This window comes from Brachyhypopomus gauderio, unplaced genomic scaffold (genome assembly GCF_052324685.1).
Source record: "Brachyhypopomus gauderio isolate BG-103 unplaced genomic scaffold, BGAUD_0.2 sc341, whole genome shotgun sequence".
Classification (NCBI taxonomy): Eukaryota; Metazoa; Chordata; class Actinopteri; order Gymnotiformes; family Hypopomidae; genus Brachyhypopomus; species Brachyhypopomus gauderio.
In genome coordinates, this window is record NW_027507162.1 from 36,363 (window position 1) to 58,331 (window position 21,969).

Sequence of the window (21,969 nt, forward strand, 5' to 3'; positions counted from 1 at the left end):
ATAAGGTAAAGATACATTGATAATTCAATTTAATAAAAAATATACTATTAGTTTATATTAATAATCAAATGAAGGAAATGATAATATATCAAAGATTTGACTTCACTCTCAGCCGACAATTAGCTGGATGCTAACGTTATATTGGAAATCCCATAGGAATGCTATCGGAAATTAGCATTATCATGGCGGTGCTAATTGGCTTTCTAAAACAGCAAAGAGCGAGCAGGCTGTTTGTCTAATGTAAACCATTAGTAGTAATGAAGAAAAGGTTTTCCTGTAGCGTTGGCTTGGTTCGGGCCAGTCCCCCCTCAACCAAGGCATACCGGCTATTAGCCAGGATCAGGAGGTCACAGTGGGGTTTGAATCCTGCACTGAGTGGCCTGTCGCCCAACACCTTATCCACTGACCTACAGGACAACCAATTATGCTTAAAACAAAAAATACATTTGAAGACATCAAATCCTCTTGGAGTGGACATTTAATCCTTTATAAGGTAAAGATACATTGATAATTCAATTTAATAAAAAATATACTATTCGTTTCATTAATAATCAAATGAAGGAAATGATAATATATCAAAGATTTGACTTCACTCTCGGCCGACAATTAGCTCGATGCTAATGTTATATTGGAAATCCCATACGAATGCTAGCGGAAATTAGCATTATCATGGCGATGCTAATTGGCTTTCTAAAACACCAAGTACAACATCTATCAATAAGGTCGCTTTTTTATTTATACCATTAGTTTCATTAATAATCAAATGAAAGAAATGATAATATATCAAAGATTTGACTTCACTCTCGGCCGACAATTAGCTCGATGCTAATGTTATATTGGAAATCCCATACGAATGGTACCGGAAATTAGCATTATCATGGCGGTGCTAATTGGCTTCACCAAGTACTCTCTCTGTCTCTCTCTGTCTCTCTCTCTCTCTCTCTCTCTCTCTCTATCTATCTATCTATCTATCTATCTATCTATCTATTTATCTATCTATCTATCTATCTATCTATCTATCTATCTATCTATCTATCTATCTATCTATCTATCTATCTATCTGCTAAATAATTGGGGAAAAAATTGTTTGAATCTATTCTAGACAGAAAATACCCAATAAAGCCAATGAGAGTATCAAACAAATACATGTGCTATATATTTACAGAGGATATTAGTAGCGGTAGTATTAGACTTTCTGGGTGCACCACAGAGCTGCTGCCTCATTCTTGCTCTGTTAATTAACATAATAAAGGGTGATGTTTGGTCCTGCTGATTGCTGGCAAGACAGAGGGGAAGGAGGGGTGATGTCCTGACGATTAGGATACAGAAATATCTGTATTTCTCTTTCTTTAATTCCCAGGAGAGTCTGGGACCCGACGGCGTTCAAGGCCATCATCGCGTGGTCGACGTGGCTGACGGTCCGGTGGAGCTGCGTCACCAGGCTTTTGTGACATAGCAGAGGGTGGACGGCATCGTTGCTCTCCGGGACAAACTGCCAGAGAGCGACAAAGGCGGGGCTTTCTGCCCGCCATGTCACAGACACCGACTGGTGAAGGGACGGTTCAAAAGCAGCCATTCGTAGACCTCTGTTGTCGCTGGGACACAGAGTCTGAAGCGGTAGGCAAACCTTCAGTAATCCAGTAGCTTCAGGATTTTCTAGGTTGGCTTGTACAGTGACAATAGTTCTCTAGCCCATGATACACTGGATGTTGTTTTGCCATTCTGGAGTATGGCAAGGATTAAAACACTAGACCAAATGCAGTCAATCACTTCATGATCCTCCATGAGAAATACAGGAAAATAGTCAAACACAAGAGAAGAGACAACACAACAGAGGAAGAGAAAGGAACTGCAATGAGTGATTGACTGCATTTGGTCTAGTAAGTGTTTTAATCCTTGCCATACTCCAGAATGGCGATACACCTGGCGATTAGTAGGAAGTTGACAGCCACTGATGCTGGAGCTGGGCTGCCCAATGAGATACACATGACTGGAACACCTTGTGGCAGGAGATTTCTCCACCTTTCTTCTCTTCTCTGTTGGTTCGTCCTGTTCACTTGTATCGCTGACCACTTTCCCGCTGTGCAGATGTCTTACAGACAGTGTTGCCATAGTTACTTTGAAACAGTAATCCGACTACTGACTACTGACTACTTCTTTAAAAAGTAACTCAGTTAAGTTACTGACTACTTGCTTTTAAAAGTAACTAAGTTAGATTACTTTTAGTTACTTTCAGCAGAGGCTGATCCCCCGCCCCTATAACATGAAAATGACTACCAGTTCTGCCAATACTCACTTTATTGACATGTATTTTAACCGGAACATCAAAAATGACACTGGCATTTGTAAACTTTTTCTTGAAATAGGCTTACATGTTTTTTAAATAAATAAATAAGACAGTCTTTCTGTTCAACTCCGCCCACTTACAGGGTTGCCAACCATAGACATATATACATAGACGCCTCATGGAACGCTGAGTCGTACGTAAATGCGTCCGCCATATTGGTGAGGGCAGAAGAGCGATCGGAGAAGCAGCGAAAGATGCCTCGCTCATGCTCTGCGTATAACTGCACCAACCGCTTTTCAACTGAAACAAGATCAATTGGCATAACCTTTCACAGGTAAGAATGTAAATGTATTAATGCTTCTATTTGTCCATTACGGAGTCATTTTACGTACAGATTTTCCTGATTTTGTGTTCAATACTGTTCATCACGGACGTAATACTGTGATTTCCCGCGGTGAAACCAGTCTCAGAACAAACAAAGAAAGTATATTTTTACTAAATTCGACCGAAGTAGGTACTCTGATTATTGTGATTTGTTTAGCAAACGTTTGTCATACTATGTAGGTTTCCAAAAGATAGAGATCTCAGAAAGAGATGGGAAACAGCTGTCAGACGAGAAGGGTTTTCTGCTAGCTTGTCCTCCATGCTCTGCAGTGAGCATTTCAGGCCAGAGGATTTTGACAGGACAGGTCAGGCAGTCAGGATCAGAACTGGAGCTGTTCCTTCAGTCTTCTGTTTCCCAGCTCACCTCCAAAAGGTCGGTGCTTCTAGAAAGCCAAGATTCAGAGCCACACCATCCTGGAAAACGTATTTTCCCTTTTTGGATCTGCTTGTTAAATAATTTTTTATCTTTTATCATTGGTTTTAGCACGTGTCTACCAGGACATCTAAGAGCTCAAAGAAGGCTCAGGAGACACATATTGCCAAGCTGAACACTCTTTAAGTTGCAGAGTGGTAACACACGGAAAAAGCTGTGCAAGACTGTTCTTTTCCAAGGGTATTAGCTTCAAACAATAGAGATCCCAGTATATACAGAGATAGATATAGATCGATATATAGACATATATATATATATATAGATAGATATTAATGTGTACATATATATAGATATAGATATTAATGTGTACATATAGATATAGACATTAATGTGTACATATATAGATAGATAGATATTAATGTGTACATATATATAGATAGATATAGATATTAATGTGCACATATATATATATATATATATATATATATATATATATACATATACATATATATATATATATATATATATATATATATATATATATATATATATATATATATATTAATGTGTACATATATAAATAGATATTTTATTTATTATTTCATATATTGATGATGTGTGTGTACATATGTTCATAAATGTTAATTACTGTAAATATAAAAACGGAATCAATTGTATCATAGGTTGACATTTTTTTATTCAGAAATTACAATTAAAATATAATGAAAAGTCATAAATGTTGTCTTTGGTGATTGTTTAATTTCCAAATATATTAACGTTTATATGTGAGTGGGTCGATGACGAACATTAGCTAAAAATACTTTGTAGAAGAGCACTTTCTGAAGTTCGCTCCATTCACTTGCATTAGCCTTACTGGCACATATGCCCTCACCAATATGGCGGACGCTGTTACGTATCGCAGCAGCGGGCTGCCCCGCTCGATGAGGCGTCTATGTATATATGTCTATGTTGCCAACTGTCACGCATTGAGACACACGCATTTGACTGTCTTCACACGCTTACGCCACACTTCCGATATCTCACGCCGAAAAAAAAATCCAGTTTATTTACCTCTGATCCACATCTATGATTCAATGAGTTACTAGTTCGATCTGGCGCCAACCACCGGCGATCGATCGATCGCGATATAATACTGAATTTAGTCAATTTTACACCCCGCCCGGTAACAATTTACGTTCGCCGCCAAGCCCCGGTTTTTTTTTTTTTTCAGGTTTGACGTTGTGTTTTTGAAAGTAGACAGCACTCTGTCGCCAGGACAGAGTGTACAACGGACCTTAATGTTGTCTTCCTTAGCCGAAATAAAATCAAAATAATGCCTGTATTTCCAGCTGCTAAAGGCGAACCTCTCCTTCCATCTGACTTTGGCGCCGCAGAGCAGAGATGACGTAACCGCGTAAGAAACGTGTAGCCAAAAAATAAGAATGAATAAATATAACCTACGTTCCCCCGAAATGCAGAAATAGTAACGCACGATGTTTTAGATAAGTAACTTTAATCTGACTACTAGTTTTTAAATAGTAGTTGCGTTAGACTACTCGTTACTGAAAAAAGTAGTCCGACTACAGTAACGCGTTACTAAGTAACGCGTTACCGGCATCACTGCTTACAGATGCCACGATCTCAGCAGTTCACAATCTTAAATTAAGATATAAAGCTTAGTTGGTTCAAACCTATTTCTCAATGTAATGTGTGATCATTGTGATATATGTACAATAGAGTAACATTTTTGAGATAGTCATGTACAGTGTTGCGATAACGGCGTCATTTTGTCAGTAACAAGATAATATAATTAATTACTTTTCCTGTCGTTACAACGCCGTTGACGTTACTGGTCATTAAAAGCGGTGCGTTACTATATATTGATATACTAACAGTAATGCGAGCGGACCACTGCCCAGGCTAGTGAGGAGTAACAGATCTCGATAGGTCACAGTCCTCGGTGTAACACCTGTTTAACTTAACAAGGCTAAGGCAGCGTTATGGTAGCCAATCCGAGCCAGTGTTTTTACACGCGCGCCAAAGCACACCAGTGACACGACAAAAACGGAGAAGAGACAGAAATAGCGAGTCAGAAGCAAGCCGAAGAAAAATTATCATTTTCAAGGTGGCGATATAAACATTATTTAAGAAAATACTTGAAGTTCCTGAATGTCTACCAGACTGGGTATTTGATTTATTTAAGAATAGAGGTTTTATTCTTAAGTTTACTTCTGTTCTGAACAATCCAGTTGTTTCAGGTTGAGAGAATTTAATTTAATTTGATAGATGTCAATGTAAATATGTAAATAGATGTAGTTTGGCCTTTGAATAATCTGTTACATATTTACCACATCACATATCTTTCTTCTCCGAGGTTCACTTGGGGAGTAACACTGCAGTTGGAGCCTACAATTCCAGTATCATCGCTCCGACATGGAATGAAAACCTGGCGTTCATCATAAGACATTTACATTGACAATATCAGCACCCAGAACTTTCATTCTAGTTACCTTATACTTAGCCTGATTGTGTGATTTATTTGTAACTTGTGTATTAGTCTGTATAATTTGTTTTTGTGTAATTTGTGTGTTAACGGGCCGCCCAATGGAGGATGGGTTCCCTTTTGAGTCTTGGTCCTCCCAAGGTTTCTTCCTATTCCCCACCATCTAGGGAGTTTTTCCTTGCCACTGTCGCCTTTGGCTTGCTCATAAGGGATTTGGACCCATAGTATTGTTAACTTTGTAAATACTGTAAAGCGCTTTGTGACAACATATGTTGTGAAAAGCGCTATACAAATATATTTGATATTTGATTTAAATGCACTTTATATAGTGTAACTGTTTACTTTTGCTTTTTATTATTATTATTATTTACAAAGATTTGGGGTTTTAAAGGATTTTATCCTGCACTGGTCTGTTGATGTGCAATAAATACTCATTTCAACTGACTGTGAAAACTGCTTTTTCAAAAAATCCTTATTCATTGGCATATAACTTTTTTTTAACTGTAATGCAAATAGTTACTTTCCCTGGTAACGAGTTACTTGTATTATAGAGTAATTCAGTTACTAACTCAGTTACGTTTTTGAACAAGTAGTGAGTAACTATAACTAATTACTTTTTTAAAGTAACGTTCCCAACACTGGTCATGTATCATACGATGTCATCCTTTCCAAGCATCAAAAATATGTATGTTTTTGCATTAAATATAGTTGAAATGTACATAGTGTCTATGTGTTTTATACCAGATAAATGAAAATGTTATTACCTATCGTTTGGTACCAATTTCAAAGCCATAGCATCAATCTCTGGGAATGTAGTTTTAACACTAGGAGTCCCAGCATTTTCATTCCACACTTTTTCCACCTGGTCTCCACCAGGGGGCAGTTCTGGGGATATTTGCATCCCATTAGGCCACCCTTTGTTATGTACATGCAGCCACTTATAGGTAGACGGGTGAGGGGGGGGTGATGGTGTGAACCATCAGTTCATTGTTCTGCTGGATGTGTTTAAAATTAAAAAAACGCTATTGGCTGCTAGAACGCGCTAAATGACGTCATCTCCGCACATACAGGTATGTTTGTGTTTTTGAACCTAAGGTTGTGGGGGAGGGTGAAAAAGAAAAGCGTTTGAGTGTGTCTTTGAGCTGATTAATTATTTCTTTTTTTCCATATAGTACTGTACTGCCACCTAGTGGTTCATGCTCGTATCTCGAGCGTGCACTTGGGTGTCGAACAGAAATTTTGCTCGTCTCGGTGCTCGTATCTTGGATCGCTCGTATATAGAGCAGCTCGTATCTCGAGGTACCACTGTAATAATAATCTTTATTTGTATAGCACCTTTCATACATACATGCAACTCAAAGTGCTAAAAACTACTGAAAATAAGGTAAAAAAAAATTACTTGTCTCTCCCCCTCATTTCTAACCACATTTTAGGCTGTTATAGTTGGTGATTGTGTAAGGCACCTCTTCCTGTACTATTTACTGTATTTTAGACATTGAGGGCTTTTGAGGGGACGGTGTGGATGAACACTGACCAGTGGCTGACCATGAACCAGGGTTCCCACGGGTCCTTGAAATCCTTGAAAGTTTGTGAATCTGAAAAAATAAGTTCAAGGCCCTGGAAAGTTTTTGAAAACAGGCATAAAAGACAGCCGTCCTTGACGGTCCTTGATCTCATTATATGGCTTTGCTCCTCTGTTTTATGTATGTACTGTATGTGTATATGCATATGTGTATTATTGTTATTATTATTATTATTTGTCTACTGTCAACATGTCATTATTTTGCCAGCACAAGTTCATTTAAAATTACATTGATTCTACAGGGCTTATGCTGACTTTTACTTGGCAAAGTTTGGTCATTCTCCTGTAGAGAAATTTGTTTGTTTGTTCAGCACCGAAAGCAAGTGTTTCCTGTAGGTAGTTGTTGATCCTTCAACAACTATAGCCATTTTACGTGAATGTCGTCATCTCAGATGTGCATCGCTAACTTGCCAGTCATGTTGAGTGTGAGTGAAGTTTTCGTAGAATCAGCGCTTAATGTCATGCACAAAAAATTTCAGGATGCATGGCTTGAAATGACATTCAGTCTTTTGAATTTGCGTTGTATTAACATCGTTTTTTGATAACATATTCAGGGGTAAGAGTAGGTAAATGCTGGCAGGTGCAGTCCTTGAATTTGAGGAAGTTGGTCCTGGAAAGTCATTGAAAGGTCCTTGAATTTTATGTTAACCAAGGTGTGGGAACCCTGTACCTTTAACCTGCACTTGTGATTCTCATGTGTCCACCCCACCTTCTCCCCCTCCTGTTCACTTTTTGTTACCCCCCCACCCCACACAGAGGGCAGTCAGCAAAAAGGCCAAATGCTTCCTGGGCCACATGGTTGCCCGGAAGAACAAGAAGATGGCCTTCCGACAAAAGTCCAAGACCTGCCACAACCTCACAGTGCTCTGAGAGAGCCGGACTCTGTCGGCCTCCTCCTAGGCTGCTAAGACCACAAGCTGTGTTTTCAACACTAACCCCACGGACTAGACAACTGAACAGGCATATATTTGTATATTTTATATTGTAAAAACAGAACATGAGGGATTATGGGAGCCTAAACTGATGATGAAAAGTCGATGTTGACAGACTTGCATGTGTGACGGGCAGGGTGAGTGAAACAAAAAGGAAACGATCACGCCAAGTCTTAGGGAAAATGTATGGTTTAATAGAATAAGTGCGTAAACCAAAAACCCGTGACTTGTTCAAAATTAAGGGTATAATAACCAGCAGTCAACTGGTACAAAGACAAGACATACATAGACAAACAAACGACCCTCAGGTGAGACGGATCGCGGGCTCCGCCCACCTGAGGGACAAACACCACAACAACAACAAAAACACGACTGTGAGACGGATCACGGGCTCCGCCAACTTGAGGGACAAACACCACAACAACAACAACAACAAGACTGTGAGACGGATCGCGGGCTCCGCCCACCTGAGGGACAAACACCACAACAACAACAACAACATGAAGACACAGGAACAGGCTAGAGGTGAGTTGCAAGATCTCCTGACAGGACTCGTTGAGAGTTCCTTTCAAAGTTCCTTCTGCAAAAAAAAAGATTTTTTTTCAACACGCCCTTATTAAATATTAAATGGTAATAACAGGTTAATATTTTTCAGCTGATTTCTGTAAATGTAAGAGTCTCTCTTATTTATATTACTAGCTATTGAACAGGTTGATGTCAGTAAATTAGCAAACGTGTAATCAGCATAGGATTCTGTATGAATGTCTCTTGGTCACCTACATGCAGGGTGCAAGAGACCTCAGTCTTGTCCAAGGGAGCCTGTGAGGGTTCCTGACAGATGTCGAGAACACATATTTCATAGTTCCTTCTGCAAAAAAATTTTTTTCAAGAAGCCCTTATTAAATATTGTGTGGTAATAACAGGTGAATATTTTTCAGCTGATCTGTGTTAATGTAAACTTCAGTAAATTAGCAAATGTGTTTTTTGTATGAATGTTTCTTGATCACCTAGAGGTGGAAGATGAGAAGAAAAGTCCAGAACAGGTGTTTCTGCAACAACAAAATTTTTTTTTTCAACATACTCTAATTTTACATGAGAATGTCAGATAAATGTTTTTAATTTGAGCTGTTTTTATGCTTGTTTTTCTGGTATTGACATTAATAGGGGTTTTACCAGGGTGATGTGATCAGTATCACAGTACAGCCCCTGACCCATAATAATAATAATAATAATAATAATAATTTCCACTTATATAGCGCCTTTCAAAGTACCCAAGGATGCTTTACAGAGAAATACAAAAAAGAACAAAGACAAGAACAAAACAGACAAAAATAACAACAAAAATAGAAAGAAAAGAGAAATCCTATAGAACAGACCTATTTTCTGTTTCTTTTTCTCTTATTTTTCACTTAATGGCTCTAGCAATAAACTCCAAAGTTACGTAACGCTACCTAGGAGTAACTGTGTTTGTTTCCTGTGAATTCTGATTATTGCAATTTATTAATGATTTTCAAAAGGAAAAGACTTCCAGTACTGCTACAAGCATAAAGATACACAGTAAATAAACCATTTACATGAATCGTACTGATGCTGATGTGTTAATGTAAACTTCTATGGTATTGATATTAATAAGTATTGAACAAGTTGATGTCAGTAAATTAGCAAATGTGTTTTCAGTATGGGATTTTGTATGAATGTCTCTTGATCACCTAGAGGTGGAAGGTCAGAAGAATAGTCCTGGAGAAAGTGGAAGAGATCATCGATCATCTTATCCAGATCATCGGTCACAGGAGCTTCTGCAACAACAAAAAAAAATTTCTTCAACATACACTAATCAATTTTACATGAGAATGTCAGATGAATGTTTTTCAGTTGAGCTGTGTTGATGCTTGTTTTTCTGGTATTGACATTAATAGAGGTTTTACCAGGGTGATGTGATCAGTATCACAGTACAGCCCCTGACCCATAATAATGAACTCCAAAGTTACTTAACGCTACCTAGGAGTAACATGTAACTGTGTTTGTTTCCTGTGAATTCTAATTATTGCAATTTATTAATGATTTTCTAAAGGGAAAGACTTTCAGTACTGCTACAAGCATAAAGATACACAGTGAATAAACCATTTACATGAACCTTACTGATACTGAGCTTTACTGAACTGTGTTCAAAGAAAAATACCTTAAATAAGTCCCTATACATGCCACAAAATAAGTTGTTAACATTGTACTCATTCACTCACTCAAGGGAATGATGTTTTCTGTCTCCTCTTTTGCTTTTCTTTTAGCTTTTAGTTTGATTTCTCTTCTGGACTCCTTGTTCATGTCTGTGTCTGTTGACTCGTCCTGGATTCCCCCTGCACACCAACACCAGAGACACTTCATTTTGGCAAACATGGTCAGTTGCGTCACACTACACAATCTGATCTGAAATTATAGTGTACATGGAATGATCCTCATATGTGTCATTATTATGACATCAGGGCAGTGTAAGAAGTGTTATGTTCCACATTCTAATCCAATTCAATCCAATTCAATGGCGCTTTATTGGCATGACAAATATGTACATTTGTATTGCCAAAGCATAAGGTACATACAATGGTAAAATATAATAAAATAACATTGTAAAGTAGAATAATAATAAAGTAAAATAATGGCTATATTGTCATTACAATTACATTATCCACCACTGCTTCCATAACAGTTTATAATAATAGTTATGATAATAATTGTGACGGGCGGGGGTGAGCAACTAAAAGGAAGCGATCTCGCCAAGTCTCAGGGAAAACTGATGGTTTAATAGAAAGTGTGCAAACCTAAAACCAGAGTCGCAGTCGCTCCCCACATTTAACACAAGACACACGGGGAGCGAGGCGACAGTGACGAGCGGCGACCGCGTCACACACAAAACATGTAACATTAAACATAACGAGCACGCACACTGATCCACACATTCGTCGACATGAACACACGTTTTAACCAACACAAAACATGAAGAGCCTTTCCAGGGAAGACGCCCTGGTCCTCGCCGTGCCACAAACACAGACACGGCGGAGCTCTTCAAACAAACTAACAAACAACAGACAGGAAGAGTTTTCCCAGGGCAGACAGCCCTGGTCCACGCCGTGCCACAAACACAACACAAAAGCAAGGCGGAACTCTTCACAAAACACCACGCAGACAAACACTTACCACGAGACATGACCACGAACGAAGGAGAAAGAAAAAGAGACTCGGCGGCTTCCGAAGGGTGGCTGGTCATTCTGTGACGGGCGGGGGTGAGCAACTAAAAGGAAGCGATCACACCAAGTCTCAGGGAAAAAGGATGGTTTAATAGAAAGTGTGCAAACCTAAAACCCGTGCAATATCCCCAAATTAAGGATATAATGACCAGCGGTCATCTGGTACAAAGACAAGACATATATAGGCAAACAAACGACCCTCAGGTGAGACGGATCACGGGCTCTGCCCACCTGAGGGACGCACATGACGTCACCAAACAACAGCAACAACAACAGCCGCTGTGGACAGAGGCGGCCGGTAGAGGGCCGCCTCACCGTGACAATAATAGTAGTAAAAGTATTAATAGTAACCATAATAATAATACACCACTGCTTCCATAACTGACATTTATAATTATAGTTATGATAATAATAGTAGTACTCTACAAAACTACAACAAAATCTACAAACTACAACAGAATGTGATTTGTGAATTTAGCAGTATGTAATTGCAATGTGAAAAAAACACAGCTTCTTAATGCACTTTGCCTTTTATTTTAACATAATTTAAATTCTCTACATTCAAATAGTGCCTTCTTTGTAAAAAAAAAAAAAACAAACAAAAAAACAACACAACCCTTTGACTGAAAATAGTGCAATAAAAGAACAAGGCATTCAGACTCGGAAATGTTGACATGAAACTAGTCACAACATAACAGTTCCGATAATGAAACAACAGGAACAATCCAGACAAACTTCAAGTCAAGTGGCTTTTTATTGTCATTACATCAGAGTGCAGGTACACAGTGTGACGAAATTTCGTTCCTCCGCAACCATGGTGTAACACAAATTGACAGTACAACAGACAACATAAAGTGCGGCAGGGTAGCAGTTCAAGACTGTGCAAAATGTGCAGCATAGGGCAATCTCACAGCAAAACATTACAATAAATACAACAGGCCAGAGACAATTGAGACATAATGGTGTAAAGAGCTGGTACAGTGCAATGTGGTCTAAGTGGTGTCTGAGATGAGTGATATACTGTATCATATGGAACATACATGAACACAGTGGTTCTGAGGTAGTTAATAGGTCCTGTGGGAGAGCAGCAACTATTTCTGGTGGGGGGTTCAGTGCAGTCTTTTTGTGCGTGTGTGGGGTCAGATCAGTGTTGGTGTGTGTCAGTTCTGTGTCTGGGAGTTGAGGAGCCTGACTGCCTGGAGGTGGAGGCTCGGATGCTCCTGTATCTTTTGCCGGACGGCATCAGAGTGAAGAGACCGTGTGATGGGTGGGTTGGGTCTTCCACAATGCTGGTGACTTTGCGGATGCAGCGTGTGGTGTAGATGTCACTGATGGAGGGGAGAGAGACACCAATGATCTTCTCGGCTATCCTCACTATCCGCTGTAGGGTCTTGGGCTCCGAGATGTTGCAGCTCCTGAACCAGACGGTAATGCAGGCGCTCAGGATGCTCTCTACAGTCCCTCTGTAGAACATGGTGAGGATGGGAGGTGGAAGGTGTGCTTTCCTCAGTCTACAGGAAGTAGAGACGCTGCTGGGCTTTGTTATGGAGCTTGTGTTGAGGGACCAGGTGAGGTGCGTGAATAACAGCAATTCAGACTTTCTACCCTGTAAGAGAGAGAGAGAAAAGTTGTGAGGGAAAAAGAATTAAAGCAATGAGACAAGCTGGTGTCTTTGTGTGTGTGTGTGTGTGTGTGTGTGTGTGTGTGTGTGTGTGTGTGTGTGTGTGTGTGTGTGTGTGTGTGCAATGGGACTGAATAATCTCACCATTTTAAATGAAGTCCCAGTGAAAGTCCATCAGTCTTCTCAGCAGAGTGGATACATGTGGGTTGACTGTTGTCATCTTTTTGCTGGTGGCTTTGCCAGTTTTTTTGGGCAAGTCTTTGCCCCGTCCAGCCTTGGTGCCTCACTCAGGGTTTATACCAATGAAGCGCCTGAAAAATAATAGTGTCTCTTCAGACAGTGTAAAACTCAATTTGTGTAACTCACTTACATTAACAACACAACAAAAAGCAGAAAATGTTTTGTTCACAATAGTATACCATTAAAGAGATAAGAAACACATGTTTTAGTGAAAATACCTAACCTTTGGATGAATTCAAGAGTGCATGAGGCCTCTTCTTGGTATTCGAGATTGAAGATGTAGAAGATAGAAAATAAGGCAGCAAGCCCTGTCAAGAAGGTGGGTTGCATCCCCTCACATATTACATGGCCCTCAAGGCTGACCATCCAGCGCTGAATACAGTGTCCTGCTGTTCCACCTGAAACATGACAAAAAAATTCCTGTCAAATTCTTTTGAAATACAGCAAATTACAACCTTGTGTGTGAACCCTTGATAAATTGACACATGACATACATACACACACACAACACACACATGTGTAGAGTGTATTTTTTCAATGGAAACTTAGATCTGCATGAAGAACTAGTCCTGTGGTGTTCTCTGAGAAATGAGCCATCAGAAGCTGGGTGACATTTTCGAAAGGTCCTTTTGCAATTAGGGATACAACACTGCAGTTTTAAATTGTGCATATTTCTGTGAATTTTCACGTGTCTCACATAGGCAACTGAGCAGTTACACTGATATGCACATATCTGACAAGAAAACATAATTGCAAACTTGACTGTTATGATTCAATAAATGTACTTACTAAAATAAATGAAAGTACTTAATGTGATCAGTAGCGCAGCATCAAATACTCTTGAGTACCTGTAATGTCAAAGAAATATGTCACACTCACCAAACATTGAATAGGTCAAATAATACTGCTATGGGCTGCCATAGATTCATTAATTAATGGCAAACATGGTAACACCAATGGTAATTTATATTAAACCACAATAGAAAAACAGTCTTACACTGACTAAAAAAATAGTGAGTTACAGTAAAGGAAATCTTCTTCAGCACTCAATTTCTGAACTAAAATTTAAAATCTGGAATACCACCCAATAATCAGCAGGAAAAGAAGTCTAATGTTATGTTGTGCGGTGTATTTACATCAATAAGCATCATTACACTTCACAAATTCACTAATAAAATTATGTTTTTTTCTGTTTGCAGACACTAGAAAAAGACCTGCAGTCCAGAAGATTGAGGTCCAATAGAATGTTCCTGCTTGAAAACCCCACTTTTGACCTGAAAATGAAAAGGCTCAGAGATGGAAACATTTCTGTCTTTGAAGAAAACCAGGTAAATATTTGTATTAAAACATGGGTAAAGTCCAAAGACATGTTTAGATATTAGCCTGACATATTGTTTTTCTTTGTCCTGGTCTTGGATACTTTGGATACCTGTCTTGCACATAGTTTACCCGGCTACAAGTACACCTACTTTATCAACAAGCCATTTAAAACACTTGAAGGTCCATGTTTTAAACCAGGAACATGTTCATGGACCAAGGTGTAAAATAGTGAGCTAATTAAATACTCTTATTATACGCTATTATAATACACTATTTTGTCATTTTAGTAGAGCTTACCTTTTTTTAAGAGCTCCAGCAATTTAATTACTGAATATTGTGCTTATTTCATATTTTTTTTAGACTGAAGCCATCATTGAGAAGACTTTTGCAGTCCTAAAATATGACCGATCAAGTTTAAAAAGAACATCCTTCGTTTCAGAGGTCATGACACCAGAGGTAAGAACTTTTTATATATTTATTAAAACATCTTTTATTTTGAACAATCTGCTGTTTTTTTCTGATTATTTTTTGACGCCAGTGATCCTACCGGGCAATAAATAAGGGGCTCCGTCTCATCTCTGATCATAACCGAACCGCACTGTAGAAGAGAAACGAAAGGAGCTATACCAAACGGATTTTTCTTGACCATTGGAGTTCAGACGTTGGAAAGAAGACATTGGACAAATATACATCTAAGTTTATATATTTTAAATAGGCAGGTTTGGCATGTTTATCTGTAAAAAACTGCTATGTTTATAGATATTGGCAGCTGGGATATGTCAGAACAGAAACAATAAATAAGTGTATTTAATGTAGGCTAATATGGGCTGTCTACTTAGTGGGACAAACAATATTAACAAACTGCTTATATTATAATCATGACTTTGAACAAAGGAGACAAGTTGCGGAACATGGATAAAAGGAGAGGAAGTATACCCTTTCCTCCCTTCAACCTGCAGAGTTTACACCGGAGGAGCATACCAGTGGACCACCGCGAGTTCTGCTCCACCATGCCCTCAGTGCAGAGCGCCGAGCTCTCCACACTCACGCGCTGCACCTCCTACGGTCCCGGGGAGCAGCACCGTGACAGCTGCGTGTCTGATTCATCCGACTCTGTCATCTCCTCCGGGAGCGACTCCCATGGACACACCTACAAGGTTGTGCTTCTTGGCGAGCTCAACGTAGGGAAGTCGAGTCTGGCGAGGATATTTGGTGGAGTTGAGGACAGTCACGACTCAGAGGAGACAGGTAAAGTCTTGGTGCCAATGTGGGCACTTTTGTTGTTGCGAGATAATGCTTGCTTTTTAGTAGAACATGTTCCAAGGACATGGGATTAAGCTAATTCAAGGACCTCACAATCTGGTCTGACTAACAGACAGTGTAATGGGTCATATGGGAGAGCAGGTAAAGGTGTATTGATTTCTGCTATTTCCAGCCAGCCACAGCTGCACCCATTACTCAAATAGAGCTTAGGTAGTTGTAGTCAAACACCAGGCAGAGTGGGTGTAAAAGATTAATACACTGGCTCTAAAGGAAAACTCCACGGTCAGGGCTCAGATTGATGGATGATTTGTCAAAATCCTACTGTCTAGATACTGGGATAGGTGACTCTGGTACTGTGATAAGAGATGCTGAGTACTTCAGAATAAATGTTCTTATTTCTTACTTCCTTCTTCCCATCAGGAAACACATATGATAGGTCAATCATCGTCAACGAAGAAGAGACAAATCTGCTTTTGTAGGACATATGGGAACAGGTGAGCGAGTCACTCGCTGATAACAACCACCTAAAACCACAGGATTGGTGATACGCCACAGAGCGTTCTGCGCCTTTTGTATTAACCGGGTGCCATTCCACAGGATAACAGCCAGTGGCTGAAGGATCAGTGCATGTGGATGGGCGACGCCTACATCATTGTAAACTCGGTGACGGACAAGTCCAGCTTTGAGAAGGCTTCGGAGCTGCGCATACAGCTTCGCTGGGCGCACCAGTCGGAAAACATCCCCGTCATCCTGGTGGGAAACAAGAGTGACCTGGGGCGCTCCAGAGAATTGTCAGTAGACGGTTAGTTGCGCATCATCTTTTCCAGGGGGCTCGCTCCTTAAACCATGTGATTGAGAAGATAGGCCCCCATGTCCCCCCCTCCCTAGGCAGCTGAGGTGAAAGCTGCAAGCGTTTAGCCGCCGCTAGCTGACTGATGCATGGTAGACTCGGCAAAATAAACACGGCCACTGCTTCTTCCCGGAGATTAGCCCCTGATGACAAACCAATGTCCCTCAAGTCCCGCAGAGCTACCTTCAGGGTTCCCACGGGTCCTTGAAATCCTTGAAAGTTTGTGAATCTGAAAAAATAAGTTCAAGGCCCTGGAAAGTTTTTGAAAACAGGCATAAAAGACAGCCGTCCTTGACGGTCCTTGATCTCATTATATGGCTTTGCTCCTCTGTTTTATGTATGTACTGTATGTGTATATGCATATGTGTATTATTGTTATTATTATTATTATTTGTCTACTGTCAACATGTCATTATTTTGCACAGGGCTTATGCTGACTTTTACTTGGCAAAGTTTGGTCATTCTCCTGTAGAGAAATTTGTTTGTTTGTTCAGCACCGAAAGCAAGTATTTCCTGTAGGTAGTTGTTGATCCTTCAACAACTATAGCCATTTTACGTGAATGTCGTCATCTCAGATGTGCATCGCTAACTTGCCAGTCATGTTGAGTGTGAGTGAAGTTTTCGTAGAATCAGCGCTTAATGTCATGCACAAAAAATTTCAGGATGCATGGCTTGAAATGACATTCAGTCTTTTGAATTTGCGTTGTATTAACATCGTTTTTTGATAACATATTCAGGGGTAAGAGTAGGTAAATGCTGGCAGGTGCAGTCCTTGAATTTGAGGAAGTTGGATCTGGAAAGTCATTGAAAGGTCCTTGAATTTTATGTTAACCAAGGTGTGGGAACCCTGATGAACACTGAACACTGACCCTCTTTTCTCGCCTCCTCTTTTCGCTGTATGGCCCACCTAACCCCAATTATTTTTATTACTACTGTACTGTATTTTACAGAATTGTTTTCTTTTGATTCTTACATAAAAATAAAAGTTGTCCTCCAAAGATTAGTGTTAATGAAAAAGTAGTTTTTTGAACAGGTCTAGTGAGCCAAACGCCCCACCTGCCCTGTAGTAAATAGTTGTACATAATTAAAAAAATGTAAATATCAAATCAAATCCAATGAAATATATTTTGGTTTTCCACAACACATGTTGTCACAAAGCAGCTTTACAGGATTTACAAGTTTTAAATATGTTGTTATATGTTTATTATGTGTGTATAGTTGTACTTGTAGTGAAGGAGCACTGTTTGATAATAATAAAAAATGATCAAATCCTCTTGGGGCGGACATTTAATCCTTTATAAGGTAAAGATACATTGATAATTCAATTTAATAAAAAATATACTATTAGTTTATATTAATAATCAAATGAAGGAAATGATAATATATCAAAGATTTGACTTCACTCTCAGCCGACAATTAGCTGGATGCTAACGTTATATTGGAAATCCCATAGGAATGCTATCGGAAATTAGCATTATCATGGCGGTGCTAATTGGCTTTCTAAAACAGCAAAGAGCGAGCAGGCTGTTTGTCTAATGTAAACCATTAGTAGTAATGAAGAAAAGGTTTTCCTGTAGCGTTGGCTTGGTTCGGGCCAGTCCCCCCTCAACCAAGGCATACCGGCTATTAGCCAGGATCAGGAGGTCACAGTGGGGTTTGAATCCTGCACTGAGTGGCCTGTCGCCCAACACCTTATCCACTGACCTACAGGACAACCAATTATGCTTAAAACAAAAAATACATTTGAAGACATCAAATCCTCTTGGAGTGGACATTTAATCCTTTATAAGGTAAAGATACATTGATAATTCAATTTAATAAAAAATATACTATTCGTTTCATTAATAATCAAATGAAGGAAATGATAATATATCAAAGATTTGACTTCACTCTCGGCCGACAATTAGCTCGATGCTAATGTTATATTGGAAATCCCATACGAATGCTAGCGGAAATTAGCATTATCATGGCGATGCTAATTGGCTTTCTAAAACACCAAGTACAACATCTATCAATAAGGTCGCTTTTTTATTTATACCATTAGTTTCATTAATAATCAAATGAAAGAAATGATAATATATCAAAGATTTGACTTCACTCTCGGCCGACAATTAGCTCGATGCTAATGTTATATTGGAAATCCCATACGAATGGTACCGGAAATTAGCATTATCATGGCGGTGCTAATTGGCTTCACCAAGTACTCTCTCTGTCTCTCTCTGTCTCTCTCTCTCTCTCTCTCTCTCTCTATCTATCTATCTATCTATCTATCTATCTATCTATTTATCTATCTATCTATCTATCTATCTATCTATCTATCTATCTATCTATCTGCTAAATAATTGGGGAAAAAATTGTTTGAATCTATTCTAGACAGAAAATACCCAATAAAGCCAATGAGAGTATCAAACAAATACATGTGCTATATATTTACAGAGGATATTAGTAGCGGTAGTATTAGACTTTCTGGGTGCACCACAGAGCTGCTGCCTCATTCTTGCTCTGTTAATTAACATAATAAAGGGTGATGTTTGGTCCTGCTGATTGCTGGCAAGACAGAGGGGAAGGAGGGGTGATGTCCTGACGATTAGGATACAGAAATATCTGTATTTCTCTTTCTTTAATTCCCAGGAGAGTCTGGGACCCGACGGCGTTCAAGGCCATCATCGCGTGGTCGACGTGGCTGACGGTCCGGTGGAGCTGCGTCACCAGGCTTTTGTGACATAGCAGAGGGTGGACGGCATCGTTGCTCTCCGGGACAAACTGCCAGAGAGCGACAAAGGCGGGGCTTTCTGCCCGCCATGTCACAGACACCGACTGGTGAAGGGACGGTTCAAAAGCAGCCATTCGTAGACCTCTGTTGTCGCTGGGACACAGAGTCTGAAGCGGTAGGCAAACCTTCAGTAATCCAGTAGCTTCAGGATTTTCTAGGTTGGCTTGTACAGTGACAATAGTTCTCTAGCCCATGATACACTGGATGTTGTTTTGCCATTCTGGAGTATGGCAAGGATTAAAACACTAGACCAAATGCAGTCAATCACTTCATGATCCTCCATGAGAAATACAGGAAAATAGTCAAACACAAGAGAAGAGACAACACAACAGAGGAAGAGAAAGGAACTGCAATGAGTGATTGACTGCATTTGGTCTAGTAAGTGTTTTAATCCTTGCCATACTCCAGAATGGCGATACACCTGGCGATTAGTAGGAAGTTGACAGCCACTGATGCTGGAGCTGGGCTGCCCAATGAGATACACATGACTGGAACACCTTGTGGCAGGAGATTTCTCCACCTTTCTTCTCTTCTCTGTTGGTTCGTCCTGTTCACTTGTATCGCTGACCACTTTCCCGCTGTGCAGATGTCTTACAGATGCCACGATCTCAGCAGTTCACAATCTTAAATTAAGATATAAAGCTTAGTTGGTTCAAACCTATTTCTCAATGTAATGTGTGATCATTGTGATATATGTACAATAGAGTAACATTTTTGAGATAGTCATGTACAGTGTTGCGATAACGGCGTCATTTTGTCAGTAACAAGATAATATAATTAATTACTTTTCCTGTCGTTACAACGCCGTTGACGTTACTGGTCATTAAAAGCGGTGCGTTACTATATATTGATATACTAACAGTAATGCGAGCGGACCACTGCCCAGGCTAGTGAGGAGTAACAGATCTCGATAGGTCACAGTCCTCGGTGTAACACCTGTTTAACTTAACAAGGCTAAGGCAGCGTTATGGTAGCCAATCCGAGCCAGTGTTTTTACACGCGCGCCAAAGCACACCAGTGACACGACAAAAACGGAGAAGAGACAGAAATAGCGAGTCAGAAGCAAGCCGAAGAAAAATTATCATTTTCAAGGTGGCGATATAAACATTATTTAAGAAAATACTTGAAGTTCCTGAATGTCTACCAGACTGGGTATTTGATTTATTTAAGAATAGAGGTTTTATTCTTAAGTTTACTTCTGTTCTGAACAATCCAGTTGTTTCAGGTTGAGAGAATTTAATTTAATTTGATAGATGTCAATGTAAATATGTAAATAGATGTAGTTTGGCCTTTGAATAATCTGTTACATATTTACCACATCACATATCTTTCTTCTCCGAGGTTCACTTGGGGAGTAACACTGCAGTTGGAGCCTACAATTCCAGTATCATCGCTCCGACATGGAATGAAAACCTGGCGTTCATCATAAGACATTTACATTGACAATATCAGCACCCAGAACTTTCATTCTAGTTACCTTATACTTAGCCTGATTGTGTGATTTATTTGTAACTTGTGTATTAGTCTGTATAATTTGTTTTTGTGTAATTTGTGTGTTAACGGGCCGCCCAATGGAGGATGGGTTCCCTTTTGAGTCTTGGTCCTCCCAAGGTTTCTTCCTATTCCCCACCATCTAGGGAGTTTTTCCTTGCCACTGTCGCCTTTGGCTTGCTCATAAGGGATTTGGACCCATAGTATTGTTAACTTTGTAAATACTGTAAAGCGCTTTGTGACAACATATGTTGTGAAAAGCGCTATACAAATATATTTGATATTTGATTTAAATGCACTTTATATAGTGTAACTGTTTACTTTTGCTTTTTATTATTATTATTATTTACAAAGATTTGGGGTTTTAAAGGATTTTATCCTGCACTGGTCTGTTGATGTGCAATAAATACTCATTTCAACTGACTGTGAAAACTGCTTTTTCAAAAAATCCTTATTCATTGGCATATAACTTTTTTTTAACTGTAATGCAAATAGTTACTTTCCCTGGTAACGAGTTACTTGTATTATAGAGTAATTCAGTTACTAACTCAGTTACGTTTTTGAACAAGTAGTGAGTAACTATAACTAATTACTTTTTTAAAGTAACGTTCCCAACACTGGTCATGTATCATACGATGTCATCCTTTCCAAGCATCAAAAATATGTATGTTTTTGCATTAAATATAGTTGAAATGTACATAGTGTCTATGTGTTTTATACCAGATAAATGAAAATGTTATTACCTATCGTTTGGTACCAATTTCAAAGCCATAGCATCAATCTCTGGGAATGTAGTTTTAACACTAGGAGTCCCAGCATTTTCATTCCACACTTTTTCCACCTGGTCTCCACCAGGGGGCAGTTCTGGGGATATTTGCATCCCATTAGGCCACCCTTTGTTATGTACATGCAGCCACTTATAGGTAGACGGGTGAGGGGGGGGTGATGGTGTGAACCATCAGTTCATTGTTCTGCTGGATGTGTTTAAAATTAAAAAAACGCTATTGGCTGCTAGAACGCGCTAAATGACGTCATCTCCGCACATACAGGTATGTTTGTGTTTTTGAACCTAAGGTTGTGGGGGAGGGTGAAAAAGAAAAGCGTTTGAGTG

The 21,969-nt window shown here is 39.4% G+C and overlaps 1 long non-coding RNA gene across 2 annotated transcripts; it reads left to right on the top strand.

Annotated features, from left to right (window-relative positions):
• The first annotated feature begins 444 nt into the window (after nucleotides 1-444).
• LOC143504822 (uncharacterized) lies at nucleotides 445-3,296 on the top strand. 2 transcript variants are annotated; one of them, XR_013127662.1, is made up of 5 exons: nucleotides 445-493; nucleotides 1,361-1,617; nucleotides 2,430-2,621; nucleotides 2,852-3,044; nucleotides 3,156-3,296. It is a non-coding gene; the product is annotated as an uncharacterized LOC143504822 (long non-coding RNA). The 2 variants fall into 2 exon arrangements; XR_013127663.1 differs by lacking the exon at nucleotides 2,852-3,044.
• The last annotated feature ends 18,673 nt before the right edge of the window (nucleotides 3,297-21,969 follow it).